We start from the raw sequence: 17055 nt of genomic DNA on the forward strand, positions 1-17055 counted from the left end.
GGTATATCTTATACTCTTAAATTTTTTATCTTTAATTTAATCAAACAGACAACATGATCATCAAATAAAAGGCAACACCTTCATCATCCATAAAAGTAAGTTCTATTTTTTACTTTCAATTTTTACCCTTATTAACATTTCAGAATGATTTATGACACATTTTAAAATATTTATAAATTTTATTATATTATTTTTCTCTTTTTATATAGCTACAAAATGCATGTGTGATGGAACCCTATATCCGTCAAGCCTTAAAGAATAAATAATTATTAGATTCTTTTATTTCATATCATTGTCTCTTTTTTTCTATTTCTTCCTTCTTTTATTCATTCTTTTTTTCTCATCTTCTCCCCTAAAATTTATCTCCTATCTTCACGCTATGGTGAGTGTTAATCAAGGGGAATCATTTTTTTTTTTACTTACTCCTATATTTGAAGATGGATAAATCATCAATTATTTTCCTGCTTTATTACAAAATAATTTAATTTTTTTGTTTTCAAAGAAATAATAATTTCTTATAACAGAATGCTGAATAAAAGAAGGGGATTGCATAAATATTTTACGAAAAAATTGAGGAATACTTTTACAAACACAAATAAAATTGGAAGAAATCAAATAAATAACAAAAAAAGTGACGGAAGAAAGTATTGTAACAATACTAATCTCAGTTCTAGTTCCAAAAAAAACAAATATCAAAAAAATATTTTTTTTCAATCAAATTGATGTATATTCGATTGTAGTTGATTAGGATTAACAAGCACCAAATAGAGTAAATCATAATCGATTTCCTATTTTATAAATGTTCTTTCTTTCAAATATATTTTATGTAAATTATTATAGCCTAACACATATATATATATATATAGTGTAAGGAATTTGTAATTATTTAAAAGAAGATATCATTTTTATTGTTTTACTATCGAATTTATTAGTGTAATAACCTCTTATTTTAATTTTAAATCTGTTTTAAAAATAGATTAAAGAAATATTATTATCGTTTATTTTATGCGATATAAAAATATTATAAGTATGTAATTACTTATACCTTAATTATAGTTTAAAGTATAAAGAACCTATTATTTTTTCTTACCTTAACTACTATATTCGTTATTACTATTGATGGTGAACCTTTTTACCAATATAATTACTACTTTTTTTTTATCAGTTCAAAAATATATTTTGAAATATTTACCAAGTAGGCTTTATTTAATTTAATTATGTACTATTACTCCACTTTATAAAATTTAAACAACATTATCGTTTATTTTATGGTAGAAATAAGTGATTTCTATATTGATATTAAAATAATAACATTATTAGTAATATTTTATGTAATTACTATATCTTAATTATAGTTTAAAGTGTAAAGAATTATTATTTCTTACTTACTTTAACTACTATATTCGTTTTTACTAATGATTTAATGAACCTTTATATCACTATAATAAATTTTTTTTTTTAAATCAGATTAAAAATATATTTTGAATACCAGGTAAGCTTAATTTAATTGATAATTATGAACTCCTCTTTTTAAATTTAAACAATATTATCGTTTATTTTATAGTAGGTATTGTTGTAATATGATGGATGTACCTTTTTTTTTAAAGTATATCTGAATATCTTACTTTTTTTAATTTTATCTTATTTTTTTTCATTTTACTGACATTTCCTCTCTACAACTACTAAAACAAATCAACTCTGAATCATATTTCGCATTTCACCAATGCTTGCTAGATGTTTTTAATTACTTTATTTAGCAGTCTATCTTTCATTGTTTTTATTTGAAGTTCAACTTGACCATGATTTATTTGGAGTAAATTTATAGATCTAATTTTTATTTCCTGTTAATTGAGGAAATGAAGCGGCTACATGTAGATGTGGTAAAAATCTCTTATGATATTTAAAGAGTCCTAAAAAAAATCTAAAAAGATCGCAATTGGTGGATATTCATATGGGTTGGTATTTTTTCCTACGCTGGCTGAATATTATTTACATCTATTAAGAATCCAGAGAATAAATTTTATTCTTTCGCCAATTTTTTCTTCAATCCAACATGTTTTAATTTCATTAATATTTTATATATATTGTTCAAATGTTACATATCATTTTTTACCCCGTTATGAAATAACATATAGGTATTACTCTATTTTGCAGTCCTTCAATAAATTTTCCATATATCGTTGGAATATAGTCCGGCACTAGATAGGCTAAAGGGCATACTTTGAAATCTAAAATAACCAATATGGGTTGTATAGTTATATGTATTCCTTTAGGCTCTCTTCTATTGATAGCTGCGGAAAAACATCTTATAAATCTTCAAACCACTAATAGATCATCCACAGTTGGTATTATATGGTAATCATATAAAGTGTATAGGTTCAATGTAACCTTAAAATCAGCACATATCTTGATTTCTCAATTTTTTTTGCGCACATTTACTCTAAGATGTATGCTAACATCATATTCATGAACTATTCAAGGCTTATCAGCAAAAAAACACTGACAAATTCTGTAGTCTGACAGAAATTTGTTAAACATTCGATATGATTACTTGTTTACCACATATTCTAACTTGTCGTGAGATAAACATAGAATATAAGAGTGTTTGTGGTAGTCCAAAGAGGGGTATGTCAATTGACCGGGTAATAACAAATGGTAATCATCGGCCTATATTTTTAAATGCACATTTCTTGATGTAATGAAACTAGGAGTAAGTTCTTCCACCTCATGATAAATATTCCTATAACTATCTATATTTTTCAATTTACTATCATTTATTTACTCACAATTGTTATTATTATTATTATAAATAAAATTTCCTTTTTCTTTCATATTATGTTGGTATTTTTGATTATTAAGATTTCCTTGATGATTATTCTCTAATTTTATAACTTCAATCTCAGCTCTCTTCATTGTCAAAGTCATATTTAAAACTTGCTGAAGTCTTAATCTTTCTCAAAATTTACTGATTCCATTTGGGAATCTTAGGCAAATTTTTTTCTTCAATGTTGTCATTTTTATTCCTACAACCATTTTATTTCTAAATCTCCCAACAAGATAAGATTCAAATTTACACTTTGGAGAAAATCATTTAACCTGCCCTGAAAACTCGGACAGTTTCGCACTCTTCTATTCCTAATCAAATTATCATAATTCAGGAACCAGAGTTATATACCTATTTCTACTATTTAATCTTCTTAAGTTCTACAAAAATTTTTGGATATATAAAAGACCTCATCTCTACCCAATTACAAATCATCATAGATGAAAATAATATTTTTCCTTGGTTTTCTGATGTAACAATATTCATCCCCGTCGCCATTAAAATAGATTCACTTTATTATTGCATATCTAAAATCTATTAAGTATTGTTAATATATCGACTTTTATAAAATATTTTTGTTATATGGATTAAATTCGAATTATTTTTGTTTTAATTTTTTTAATATATCCTAAAAATATATTTCGTTTTATTTTACTTTAAAATTATATTAACGCATTGATTGATACTTTAAAATTTTGAAATATTATAGTAAAAAAAAATGATTATTTTATATAGGATTAATATGTAATATAATGATTTATTTTTTTTTAAAAATGTAAAATATAAAACTGATTTAAAAAATACATGTGAAATGAGTAATATACAAAAAATTATAATATTAACAAAATAAGAATTATTAACATATCAACAATAAAAAAAAACCTAATCTTTTAGAGGCTATAAATAATATTTCTCCCGACATAGAAGATTCGAGTTGTAAGTCTTTACCCCGCATATAAAAAGTTATAATTATAGTAATAGTTGTGAAAAAAAATAAAAATAAGATTACTAGGTGTTTTTCATATAACCCTCAATAATTCTGCTATTGCCCCCAATAACCTCACCTCACCCCCTCTCCCTACACACCTTATAACTAAATAATTTTCCATTTAAAAATAAATAAAGTGTTGCCCATCAAGGAATTACTGTTATGTTCCATTTTTAACATATCTTCCATTCTCTAAATCTTTGTTACAAAACACAAAATCTATGAATAGTATCCCTCACTTTTTACATTGCTATATACATGCATATATATATAAATATAAATATATATATACTTATTCCAATCTATAATTCTTTTAAATGCATTAATAACCTATCTAGTTCTTAATTGTAATCAATATGGAGTGCACGTTGATTTTCATAACATATATAAATTTAGCGCGCTTAGTATGTCATTTACTCAATTATAAAATTTGCTTTAAAATATTTGTTACTCATTTTCCAAAGGCTAATAAAAATATTAAATGAAAATTAAATATTACATGAAACCTGATATTGCTATTAAATTTTAATTTTAATTAATTACGAAAAGTAGACGGAATGAAGAATGATCAGAAGAGACATTAAGAGATTTTTATTTTTAAGAATAAATTTTTTATACAAATTTATTTTAAGGTGCATCATATTTATTTTGAAAGTTTTTTGAATTTAAAATAAAACAATACTATAATAGGAGAATTTTAAACAAAGAAAGGAGAGGGAGAAAGAGGAAATAGTATAGCAACAGCTTACTGAAATATAATAGTTTAATAAATATAAATAAAATGGCAGTTTATTTTTCTCTAAGTATATCTTTTTTAGATGAGATATAAAAATTCAATTTATTATTTTTTTCCTATAATGACTCCGTACCTAGAAATGTCAGCAGTAAGCCTCCCGCTGTTATCACGAAGTCGGGGCGCGTCTATAATTAAGATAGAGAATTTTTTTCCATTTCAAAGTTTTAATAAACATAATTAATTAAGAAAATATAAAATAATATGATAAATACATATGTAAAATGTTCGCTTTACAAAATTGAACATATTACAAGTAAACCCAAAATACGAGGCATAATTAAAAATTAAAAAGGAAAATTATAAAAAAAAATCGAAATGAAAATGGTTTAAGACAAATTGTAACGACTAGGAAATAATATTTCCGTTCCAATTATCGTTTAGTTAGGATCGTATTCCGATCTCTGTACAAATTACTTGCTATTATTTATTCAATATTTTATTTAAGATATGATAAAATGACAAAAATTTTAATCATTTCTTGAAATAAATTTCATAAAAATAAATTTATATAAAATTTATGTTATAATTTGGTTAAGTATTTTAAAGCACCATAATTTAAATTATGATAAAATGTAGATTTTTTTTTTCGCTAAGGAAATAATTTTCTAATAGTTACGCCAATGTATCTTAATATAATTTTCATCGTTGCCTATACGCTAAAATTATTAATAAAATAATAGAATAATAATTTAGATATTAGATGATAAATGGTAAAAAAAAAATAATAATACTTTATTACCCGTCCTTTTATAATTTTGTTAGTTCTCTTGTTGTTAAGTCTATACGTTTTATTCGTAGTACCTTCACCAAAATCACTGGTGTTTAAAAGTGTGATCATAGGATTGGTAAAACCTTTAAAACAATATATAAACAATTATTATTTATTTTTCTTTGTTATTTTTTTATCTTGCTTTTTTTAAAGGTTGGGTTCAAAAAAAATTAGCTGAAGTTTAGAAGCTTTCAGGACTGATAAAAATTTTAACAAAATGGCATGCTAAATTTTTGAAAATTTAAAAGAGCTTATTTCTATTTTTTTTTAGCTAATTTTTTAAGTTTGTGGATGCTATTTTTTGATATTTAGGACACAGCCTTAATGAAAACATTTTTTTATAATCAAATTATAGTTTATTAATGACCATTGTTTTTGCAGTATTTTGTTGATAACTAATAATAGGGATTGTATGATATATCGGTATCGAATTGAAAACGATATTGGTAAAAAATAATCTGATTGTTTAAAATAATAAAATAAAATATCCATTTTTTATTAAATATATTTTTATAAGAATGAGCCAGAGTAATGTTTTTTTATTATCAAACTGAAACATTGACTTGGATTAACGATTTTTACAGAGAAAAAAAATGCTTTCTAATGTATAATCTTTATTAGATCCAAATTTCTATTAAAAAATAAATAAAAAAATTATAAAATAAAGATAAAATATAGCATAAAACATAGGTAAGCTATTTGGAGAAAAAAAACCATGTAATTCCCTTAAAGATTTGCTATGGTCAGCCTCTGTCTTAGAGACCCTCTCAGGGGTTGCCAAAATGTAAGCTGATGTGAGATCCTATATCTTTGACAAAGGATATAGCAAGTTTAGCCGAAGGAAGTTAAGGTAATGGATATTATTAAGAATTATTCTAAAATGTTTAAAATTTTTCTTATATTCATTATTTAAATAATTTTTTTAAAAAATGACAAATATTTATTATAAATTCATTTAATTTAGGAAAGAAAGATTTCAGAATTAAAATGGAGAAAAGTTTTAAAATATAAGCGAAGATAGTATCAAATGATTTGATATTAAACAAAATTTCTCTTTTTTTACATTCTTTTTAGGATGATAAGAAGTCAGCTATATTTTTGAATGATTTTAAGAATTTAAGGATTTTGTTATCAAATTTCAATATAATATTTTCCGTTGTTTTTAACATGATATTAATAGGGTTTTCATTAGTTCCATTTATAACTTTCAACATCAGAATACTGTGCCAACAAGTAGAAACGTTTAATTTTAAAGTTTTATTATTCTTTTATACAGTGGCGTCTCTGGGGGGGGGGGGAGCGCAGGGGTTCAAGTATTTAAGCAAAATAATTTTTTTTAATGGTTTCTTAATATCCCCTTGAGCTAAAAATAAATGTTTTTAATTGCTCTCTGAATAATTTCTTTTATATTTCTATTAAGTAATATATAGATTTAATTTTATTAAAAAATTAATAAGACTATCTTAATTTTTATTAAATGAAAACTATTTTAATTATTAGATTAGATTATTACATATAAATTAATGTCAGCTTGCAATCAAATTCTATGTTAAAAATATAACAATATCACTCACTAATATTAATTTAGATTAACAGTTGAAGCTTAATTGACTTTTATTATTTAAATTAATATATAACCCTAATTAAATAAATATAATCATTTATTAATTGAAAATTAATAATTTAATATTTTAGCCGAGTAAATAACTAATCAACTATATTATTGATTTTTAAATTTAGTTATCATGTCTCTTCCTAAGATTATTTTCAAGGTCCAAATCCAAATAAGTATATGAGATTTATTTATAAAAAGTTAGTAGACATATAGTTTATAATCCTCTATTATATATAATTTTTTATAAAATATTAAGTAAAATGCCACTTTAACAGACGTATCTGACAGTTATATAATATATAACAGTTAATATTTTAAAACTTTACTAATAAATGCTTTTGATAATAAATATAAGTAATAATTTACTTACAAATATTTAACTCCATTGATTTATTTACAATATAATTAAAATTAAATTCATCCTACAATGGATGTAATAAATTAGATATCTTTTTTTCTCTTTTTTACGTGTTTTTAGGAAGCTATTTTTTTCTTCTTCGGAATATAGATTTGAGTTAATTTTTTAATACGAATATAATTTTAATATTATTACAAACTACTATTATTTTAAGATATAATATACCAAATAGAGATGGTGCGACAATAATATATAAAATCTTAATTGCTTTCATGATATCACTCTGGTTCTTATTTTGTATAATTTTTTCTAAAGATTTTTAGTGTTTTTGTTTTATGAATTTATCTAACAGAATAAATTCTGATATGGGTTACCATCGTGAGTGTCATGCCTAGGACTGCAAATTAACTAGCGTCTATTATTTGTGTGGCTATGTAATTTAAGATTTTTGCTACAGCTGCTGAGAGCATATGATCGCATATTTTAGATAAGCAATAATGGTCAACTGTGTAGCAGGGGCGTCGCTAGCCTTTACAATCTCAGGGGGCTCAACTAAAAAAATTTTATGGGGGAGAAGCCCCCATACTCCCCAATTTGCCGACCTTCGGCCCGCTTTTGTCCGGCCGCCCGGGTTTTATATTAATATATTATACATTTTTAAAATTTACTAACTCAAATAATTATTCTAAATGTTATTTATTATATTTTACATGCAAAATAAACTAGCATATAAAAATAATACAGGACATTTCTAAAAATAATATTTTTTAATACAAAATCTATTTATTACAGTATATAATATTTTCGATTGTTGATATAAAATGATTTTGCATCTTAAGATAAATAAATAATAAAAAATGTTAATTAATTCATATATGCCTCAATTGATAATAGTTTTTGAAGACTACATAATATAATATAATTCTTAGCAACTTACCTTGACAAAAGGTCATTAAACTAATATAACTCCCTATTACCATTTTAGACAATGTTTAGAATGGACTAATAAGAAAAATTTATAGACCTTACCAAATCTACAATTCTTGAAGAAGTGAATATAAACGACCAATCCAAATCATAAAACTATATGATGGTTAGAGCTTCCTCTTAGATGACATGATGGAAGCTATATAAGTAATCGAGAAAATTATTGTATGATATTAAACTTCTAAAAGATTATCTTCCATTTTCTATGTTATATAAACGATTACATGACCTATTGCTTATCTAAAATGTGCGATCATATGCTCTCAGCAGCTGTAGTAATAATCTTAAATTACATAGCCACACAAATAATAGATTCTGGTTAATTTGCAGTCCTATCCATGACACTCACGATGGTAACCCATATCAGATTTTATTCTGTTAGATAAATTGATAAAACAAAAACACTAAAAACCTTTAGAAGAAATTATGCAAATATATTGAAGCCTTGAGTTATTTACACGGCAAAAATGGCATATTATAAATTAAACATTTTTAACTACAAAATAAGAACCAGAGTGATATCATGAAAGCAATTAAGATTTTATATATTATTGTCGGACCATCTCTAGTTGGTATATTATATCTTAAACTAATAGTAGTTTCTAGTTTGTAATAATAAAAAAAAAAAATTTGTATTAAAGATTTAATTCAAGTCTATTTTTCGAAGAAGAAAAATATAGCTTTCCTAAAAACACGTAAAAAAGAGAAGAAAAGATATGTAATTTATTACATCTATTGTGGGATGAATAATAATACGTTTAAAATTAATTATATTTTAAATAAATAGATGGCGTTAAATATTATAAGCAAATTGTTACTTATATTTATTATTAAAAGCATTTATTAGTAAAATTTTAAAAATATTAACTGTAATATATTATATAACTCAGATATGTCTGTAAAAGTGGCATTTTACCTAATATTTTATTAAAAATTAGATATAATAGAGGATTATAAACTATATGTCTACTTACTTTTTATAAATAAATCTCTTATACTTATTTGGATTTGGACCTTGAAAATAATTTTAGGAAGAGACATGATAATTAAATTTAAAAATCAATAATATTAGTGATATTGAACTCGGTTAAAATATTAAATTATTAATTTTCAATTAATAAATGATTATATAGGGTTATATAATAATTTAAATAATAAAAGTCAATTAAGCTTCAACTGTTAAAGCTAAATTAATATTTAGTGAGTGATATTGTTATATTTTTAAGATGATTGAAAGCTGACGTATTTTATATGTTATAATCTAATCTAATACCTAAAATAGTATTCAATTAAAAAAAATTAAGATAGTTTTATGAATTTTTTTTTTATAAAATTAAATCTATATATTACTTAATAGAATTTTAAAAGAAATTATTTAGAGGGAAATTAAAAAAATTTATTTTTAGCTCAAGGATATATTAAGGAGCCATTTTTTTAAAAAAAAATTTTGCTTCAGGGGGCTATTCAAATTTTTTACCCCCCCCCCCCCCCCACTAGCGACGCCACTGCTGGGTAGTCGTTTATATATCATTCAAAATGGAAGATAATCTTATAGAAATTTAATATCATACAATAATTTTCTCGATTACTTATCTAGCTACCATCATGTCATCTAAGAGGAAGCTCTAACCACCATATAGTTTTATGATTTGGATTGGTTGTTTATATTCTCTTCTTCAAGAATTGTTGATTTGGTAAGGTTTATAAATTTTTTCTAGCCCCCCATAAAAAAATTTTAGTTGAGCCCCCTGAGATTGTAAAGGCTAGCGACGCCCCTGCTTTTATATATCAAATATTGTATTATTTAAACAACTATCAAATTAGAAATGCTACTCATTATAGAAATTTCATCAATTAATTCTACTTGAAGTTTGACATATTCTTCCGACCATTCTCTTTCAATTTAATTTTCAAATTCTTGAAATCTAAGAACAATAAAAATTTTTCTAATATTTTTTTTTACAAGGTTTTTGATTCTAATAGTTTTTTTCGATTGGTGTTATATGTTCACCTTTGACACTTCTCCTTATGTGATATGTATCCTGCATAGATTATCATTATAAACCTTAAATATATTTATCTCTCAAATTGATAATCCAGAAATGTACATCTGTTTTGATAAGAGGTTATTCATAAAATTAGTCATGCCTAAATATGCGAAAATTATTTGAAACATATTTGTAAAATTAACAATCACAATACTTTAAATGTACATAGACAAAATTTAAATATTTAAAAATAAAATTATGTTTAAAATCAAATTTATATTTTTCTTACTGAATCCATCACCTATTTGAGAATAAATGTTTAGAGTTATATTGCAATTTTTAAAGGTAATATAATTCTTATTCGCTGACCCAATTTTGTGTACTTCATGAAATATATAATATTTAAAAAATAATATTTAATAACATATTTTCAATCGAAAATTGATCAAATTTTAGGCTTTTATTTAAATTCTCATATTGATTGAGTAAATATCTTAACACTATTACCTAAATCTTGATAATCACCCTTCTTATCTCTATTGATTTCTATTCTTTAATCAATCTTAGTTTATTTACTATCATTTCTTTTACATTTTATATTACTTCTATTTCTATTTAATGCATTTTTTTATTCATAAAACTTAATTTCTGATAAACAAAATTGTTAAAATTATAACATATACGTTCGACCAAAAATAAAAATTATAACTTTTCTTAAAAAAAAATTTCTCAAGTTAATGAAAATATTTTTGCTTATTACCGCAATCGAATAGCAAAATATTATTAGCTATTACTCTTTCTGTAAGCACACCATTGCAAAAAGTCGTGATTTCGCAAGCTACTAATAAAATTTCAAAAAATATTTTATATCCTAATCGTAACAAAAGCAATATAATGTAATTTATAGTGACAGCTTTTAGGTTGGAGAAATTGGACAGGGTCTTTTACAGTGTGGTAGACGTGTTTTTTATTCATAAAAGTGGTAAATAGAGTTGTTTAATTTTATGTAAATTTTTTTTACCAAAGATTGACGAGATTGTCTCCTGACGGTTGCACCCCATGGTCCACTGGGAAATCCCTAATTTGGGATGCAACCTGCGTCTCTTCCTTTCCCTAATCAATTAATTCAAACCCTCTTACTAGCGGAGAAAATAAAAAAAATTAATAAATACTCAATACTAAATAACTTTATTTTTCAACCTATAGTCATTTCAACTAATGGCAATTTCTCACAATCAACATATTTTTTTTAAAAAATTTTAGCACGTAAAATTTTTAACATAACAAACGAAAAACGCGAATCTATTTTTCTTAAACAAAAACTACAATTAGAAATTTTTAAACATAATTATACCTGTTTTTTAGGAACATTTTTACTATAAGCTCTTTTTAGATCCATCGATTTTTTTAAAATATACATTCACTTTTAATATATATATATATATTCATTTTTTATTTTTATATTTTGTTTACACGTTTTAAAGATAAATGAATAATAATTAATAAAAATTCAAATATCAAAGTAAATAAGAATCGCTAAACATTTATTCATATTTTATCAATAGATTACATCATTTATAATTAAAAGTAATTATAATATTTGTGTTTTTTGCACAATAAATGATCTCCCATTACAAATCATTAAAATATTATTTATTCCTTCAAGTCTTTTAGAGGAAATACATCTAGGTATATCTTTTTTTTAGTAGATAATTTAAACTATTTTTCTAGTAGAGATGGAAAACACATTTTGCTTTTATCTTATAAAATAGTTTTAAAAAAAGGAAAATAATTTTAGATATGACATCTATATAATGAAATGTCCAATTTTATATTATTTAAAATAAAATTAACAAAATAAGTAGGAAAAAATATGATTTCTAAAATAAAAACAGTCAAAGGCCCTAACAAAAGGGCTGAAGGCTTGTTAACAATGTGACTGAGATCCAGGCCACACGTGCTTTTTATAAGTGCAGACCAGGGTTATTAGACCACCTATTTTGGGGTAAACCTCGATTTCTTTATAATAAATTATGGCTTTCTCTTGATTTATTCTTAGTAAAATTTTAAAATATAAAATACTAAAAAATTAGTTTAACCAAAATTTACACCATCATTTTTTTAATTTTAATTTAAATCAAACATTTAAATAGGTATAATATTGTTATAGTTATTTCATTTTTCTATTCATTTTTTATAGAAAGAAAGAAATAAATATTTAAATTATAATTTTAATATGAAATATAAAAATATATGTATTGCCATAAAAACCAAAAATTTATTTTTATATACCCCACCCCCTATTTATTTCTTTAAAGAATTGTGAGTTGATATGATATAATTATATATCAGTATAGCTATCTCTAAAAAATTAGCCAGTATATAACCCTTCTTTTAAATTTGAAAATGAGAAATAAATATTTTATGCAATTCATAAATTCCAATCTACATAAAATCATATGGGAGAGAAGCTTAAAGCAACCCTACATTTTTTAAAATAATATTTAAAAAAATTTACAAAAAAATATTTCGTCCAATAATTTCTATTTTATTTAAGACTTAAATGATGTGGTTTCAACATCACTACATATCTACTCACACTTCTCAACATCGAAGCTCCCATTTGTCAACATTGCTTTTTGTTACCCACCATGCGAGGAAATGTATATTAGGGAAGAAAAGAGAAAGAAAATGATATATAAAAATAAAAGAATAAATAAATAAAAGAAACAAAGATATGAAAGAAAATACTAACCTGGGCCTGGACTTAAAAATAAATTTTTTTAAAAAAAATTTTAAGCCAGGGTCGTGCAAATAGTACCTCTGTAGGTCTAACTTATACTTTACGATTTTAAGGCCATAGATTTTAAACACATTCTCATTTGTAGCCACATTGGCATATCGTAGAAATGTATTATTGCTAAATCATTTAGACCTGAATTTTTTTCTTCTAAATCTGCATTTATCAAAAATTGTACCTTTGTAAAATATAATATGTCAGGAATTTTATATACAGTTTTTCATTAAAATCGTTTTGCATGATAACTTATTTTTTTTTATTCTCTTACCTGATTCAAAATGGACCCAAAAGATAAAATTTAGAAGATCAACAAAATCTTCAAGAATAGATTTAAATATCATATTGCGTGCTACTAAGAATGAGGATTAGAAAGAAAATTTATTCGTTTAATTTATTAATCAAATGGAAATATATTCTCAATAATACAACGCTAAATGTAGACTTCTAAAAATATTTCATAGGACTTGTCAGTAACGTTATGGGGGCGGGGGGGGGGCGCAGGGGCTCGAGCCTCCTGAAAATTTTAAATACTCCATCTAAAGCAAAAAAAAACATTTTTTAATGGCTCCCTAATATCACCTTGAACTAAACCCTGAACGATTTCTTTTATAATTCTTTTAATTATTATATATAGATTTGATTATATTATTTAAAAATTAATAAGACTCTCTAAAATTTTATTAAATGAGTGTTATTTTAATTATTATATTTCCAAGATGTACCTTGCACAATCAAATTCTGTGTTAAAATTGGTATATCAATTATAATGTCTGAAAATCAATTTAGCATTAGCATTTGAAGCTTATTTGATTTTTATTATTTAAATTATTTTATAACCCTAATTTAATAAATTAAATAATTTTTTAATTTAGAAATTAACAAATTTGATATTGTAATTAACTGAGTTCAAAATCACTAATCCATTTTTAAATTTAATTATTCCAAGGTTCGAACAAGTATAAGAAATTTCTTTATATAAAGTAAGTTGGTAGATAATCTTCTATTATATAGAATTGGTTAAATAATATTAGGCAAAATGCCATTTTTACAGATATATTTGAAGGTTATACAATATAATATAGTTTATTTTAATAAACTTTACTAATCAATGCTTTAGATAATAAATATAAGTAACAATTTGCATTCAATTCTTTAATGCCATCTATATAATTTTAATAAAAATATATTATTAAAAATTAAACCTCCTGTCATTCATCCCACAATGGATGTAATCTATTAGATACCTTTTTTTTTCCTTATATTTTTTTACATGTCTTAGGGATAGCTCATTGGGATAGCTATTTTTTTCTTCTTTGAAAAATATTTTTTTGAGTTAAATTTTTAATACATTTTTTGATATATTTTATGACATAATATACCAACTAGAGGTAGTGCAACAATAATATAAAAAATCTTAATTGCCCTCATCATATCACTCTAAATAAGAAAATATGAAATTAAGAATAATTGTTTAGAGTATACAAATTTCAATTAAAAAGTATAAAGTCGGTAGCCCAAGGCCAGGCAAAGGTTGGCCGAAGTCCCTCAAAATATGGGTATGAAGTGCGTAGCCCCATAAAAATATTTTTGATTGAGCCCCTTGAGATTATAAAGGCTAGTGACGCCCTGCGATTTGTAGATATCGAAAGATTTCTAATCTATGCTTGTGTAGAACCTTGATTTTATTAAAAACAAAATGAACAATTTAGGCAATAATAGAAAATCTTCTAAAAAAAATGTGAAAGGGATTTATTTTATATAATCCCTTTTTACAATATTTTGTGTACATATTTCTTATGTAAAAATTTAATAAAATAATTGTTGAAATTTAAATTTGATAACTTTTGGTTTGTAAGAATCTGGTAGTAGAACCTTTGTGTGAACCCCCTCCCCAAGGAAAATGTGTGGACCCCTCCCCTCAGGAAAATTCTTAACTACAGTAGAAAATAAAATATGAAATTAGATTATAAATGTCTACTTGATACGCATCAAAATATATTTAGGTCGGCTATTGATGGAAAAAATATTAGTCAAAATTCTATTTTTCGGCTCCGCCGGTTATTTAACTATCCCAGTTTTAGATGTATATTATGGTAAGTGATATTTTTTTTTCTTCTTAAATTTGATATTTTTAAAAAATAAATTTTGCTTAATTTCATGTACCTTAATATTTTTAAATAAAATTTTGTTAACCTTTGTACAATACTATCAAACCTAATAGGTATATACCACTTCTAAAATCTAATTAATTTATATAAATTAAATATAAACTCAATATAAAATCTCAATGTATTAATATTTATCAACTCATAATCTAAAGATTTAAGACTAATTATAAATTATCTTTATAACGCAAATTCTTAATCAAAATATATGATTCATTTAAAATAAAATTCATATTATACCTTGCAAAACATCGTAATTGATTACTATTAACAAACAACAAATTGATAAAATTATATCTTGAACAGTATAAAATATTCCGAAAATAGTTTTGGTAATTAAAATATTTAAAGTAAGAATAATATAATGTTATAGTATAAAGACTTCTTATTTTAAAAGAATGTTGGTTTTAGCCTCATTTGTTTTTTCATCTATTTATTTTATAACACGTAAAAAAAATATTTAAAATGTTTTTACTATGTGGATGTGTATAATTATCAGTTTATAAACTCGTATTCTAAATTTTATGTTTTTTATCATTAGTTTTTTATTTATTACTAAATATTTGTAGTCGAAATTAAGTCTGAGCAAAGATTGCCATTAATAACGGCGTTTATTGCTATAAGGTAATTAGAGTATAATTTGTATAACCATGAATAAACCTTTTTATTAGTATGTTAAACTCTTTTAATTTAAATTTTATTCGATCATGATTGGTTATCTTAGGGAATGGAAAAGAAGATACGAATGCACAAGAAATATAAAGGAACAATATATTGTTTTAATTTTTATAGCTAAATGACGATTTAAAAATAGTCTTAAAATATATGCCTCGCCCGGGATATTTAAAAAGAATATTTTTTTAAGCCCGGCCCTATTATATTTAAATTAATAAAAATACTGTGGGGTAATGCCTGCTGATTTCTGATAAATATCTCTGCGGTATCCAAATCTCTGATCAAAGCATTCCACTAAAAAAATAATTTCTAGATATTTTTTATTCATGGGAGGGGGGGGGGGGGTGAGATATTTTTTCCTAGGGAATTATGAATTATTTTTGTGAATAGTTTAGAATTTTAGTTTTGGTTAAAAAATGCCATCTGAAGACTAGGTAATCCGAAAAAACAACCCCTTAATATATAAGGATACAAATTATTGCATTAACAAAATTCAATTTTTTTTAATATTAAATGAGTAGAAGGATTTTATATTTAAATAATTTAAAATTTTTTTTAATATAAAGTGTATTGAATATAGTTACCCTAGTTAGCCAAGTAGTATCTGTAACCTATATCTAGATACATTTGATTAGTATATTTTAAACATATGTGAAACTTATTTAATTATACCTGTTAGGTTTCTTTTTTGAATTATAATTTTTTTAATATTATTTTTCCATTTTTATGTATTTTCATTTAACTTATTCTTCAATAACAATTTTTTTATTATTTCTTATCTGTGCAAAAATAGCTGATATTTAAAATTATTTTAAACGGTCTGAAATAATTAAAAAATAAGATTTTTTTAATAAAAATAAAATAAAGATAGGATATATTGGTTCAAAATTTTTAACTCAATTAGTAGAAAAAATTTATAATATTATTCCTTGATTTTAAAATAAAGGTTAATTATATATGAAAACATTATGATTGCAAAATAGAGATAGAAATATTAATCAATAATATCAAGGACTTAATTAAAGGACATAATAATATCAAGGATATAATAAAATGGATAAAATTACTATATAAGACTGAGTCTAGCATT

This window comes from Gordionus sp. m RMFG-2023, chromosome 5, assembly GCF_954871325.1.
Source record: "Gordionus sp. m RMFG-2023 chromosome 5, tfGorSpeb1-WG-v2, whole genome shotgun sequence".
Lineage (NCBI taxonomy): Eukaryota > Metazoa > Nematomorpha > Gordioida > Chordodea > Parachordodidae > Gordionus > Gordionus sp. m RMFG-2023.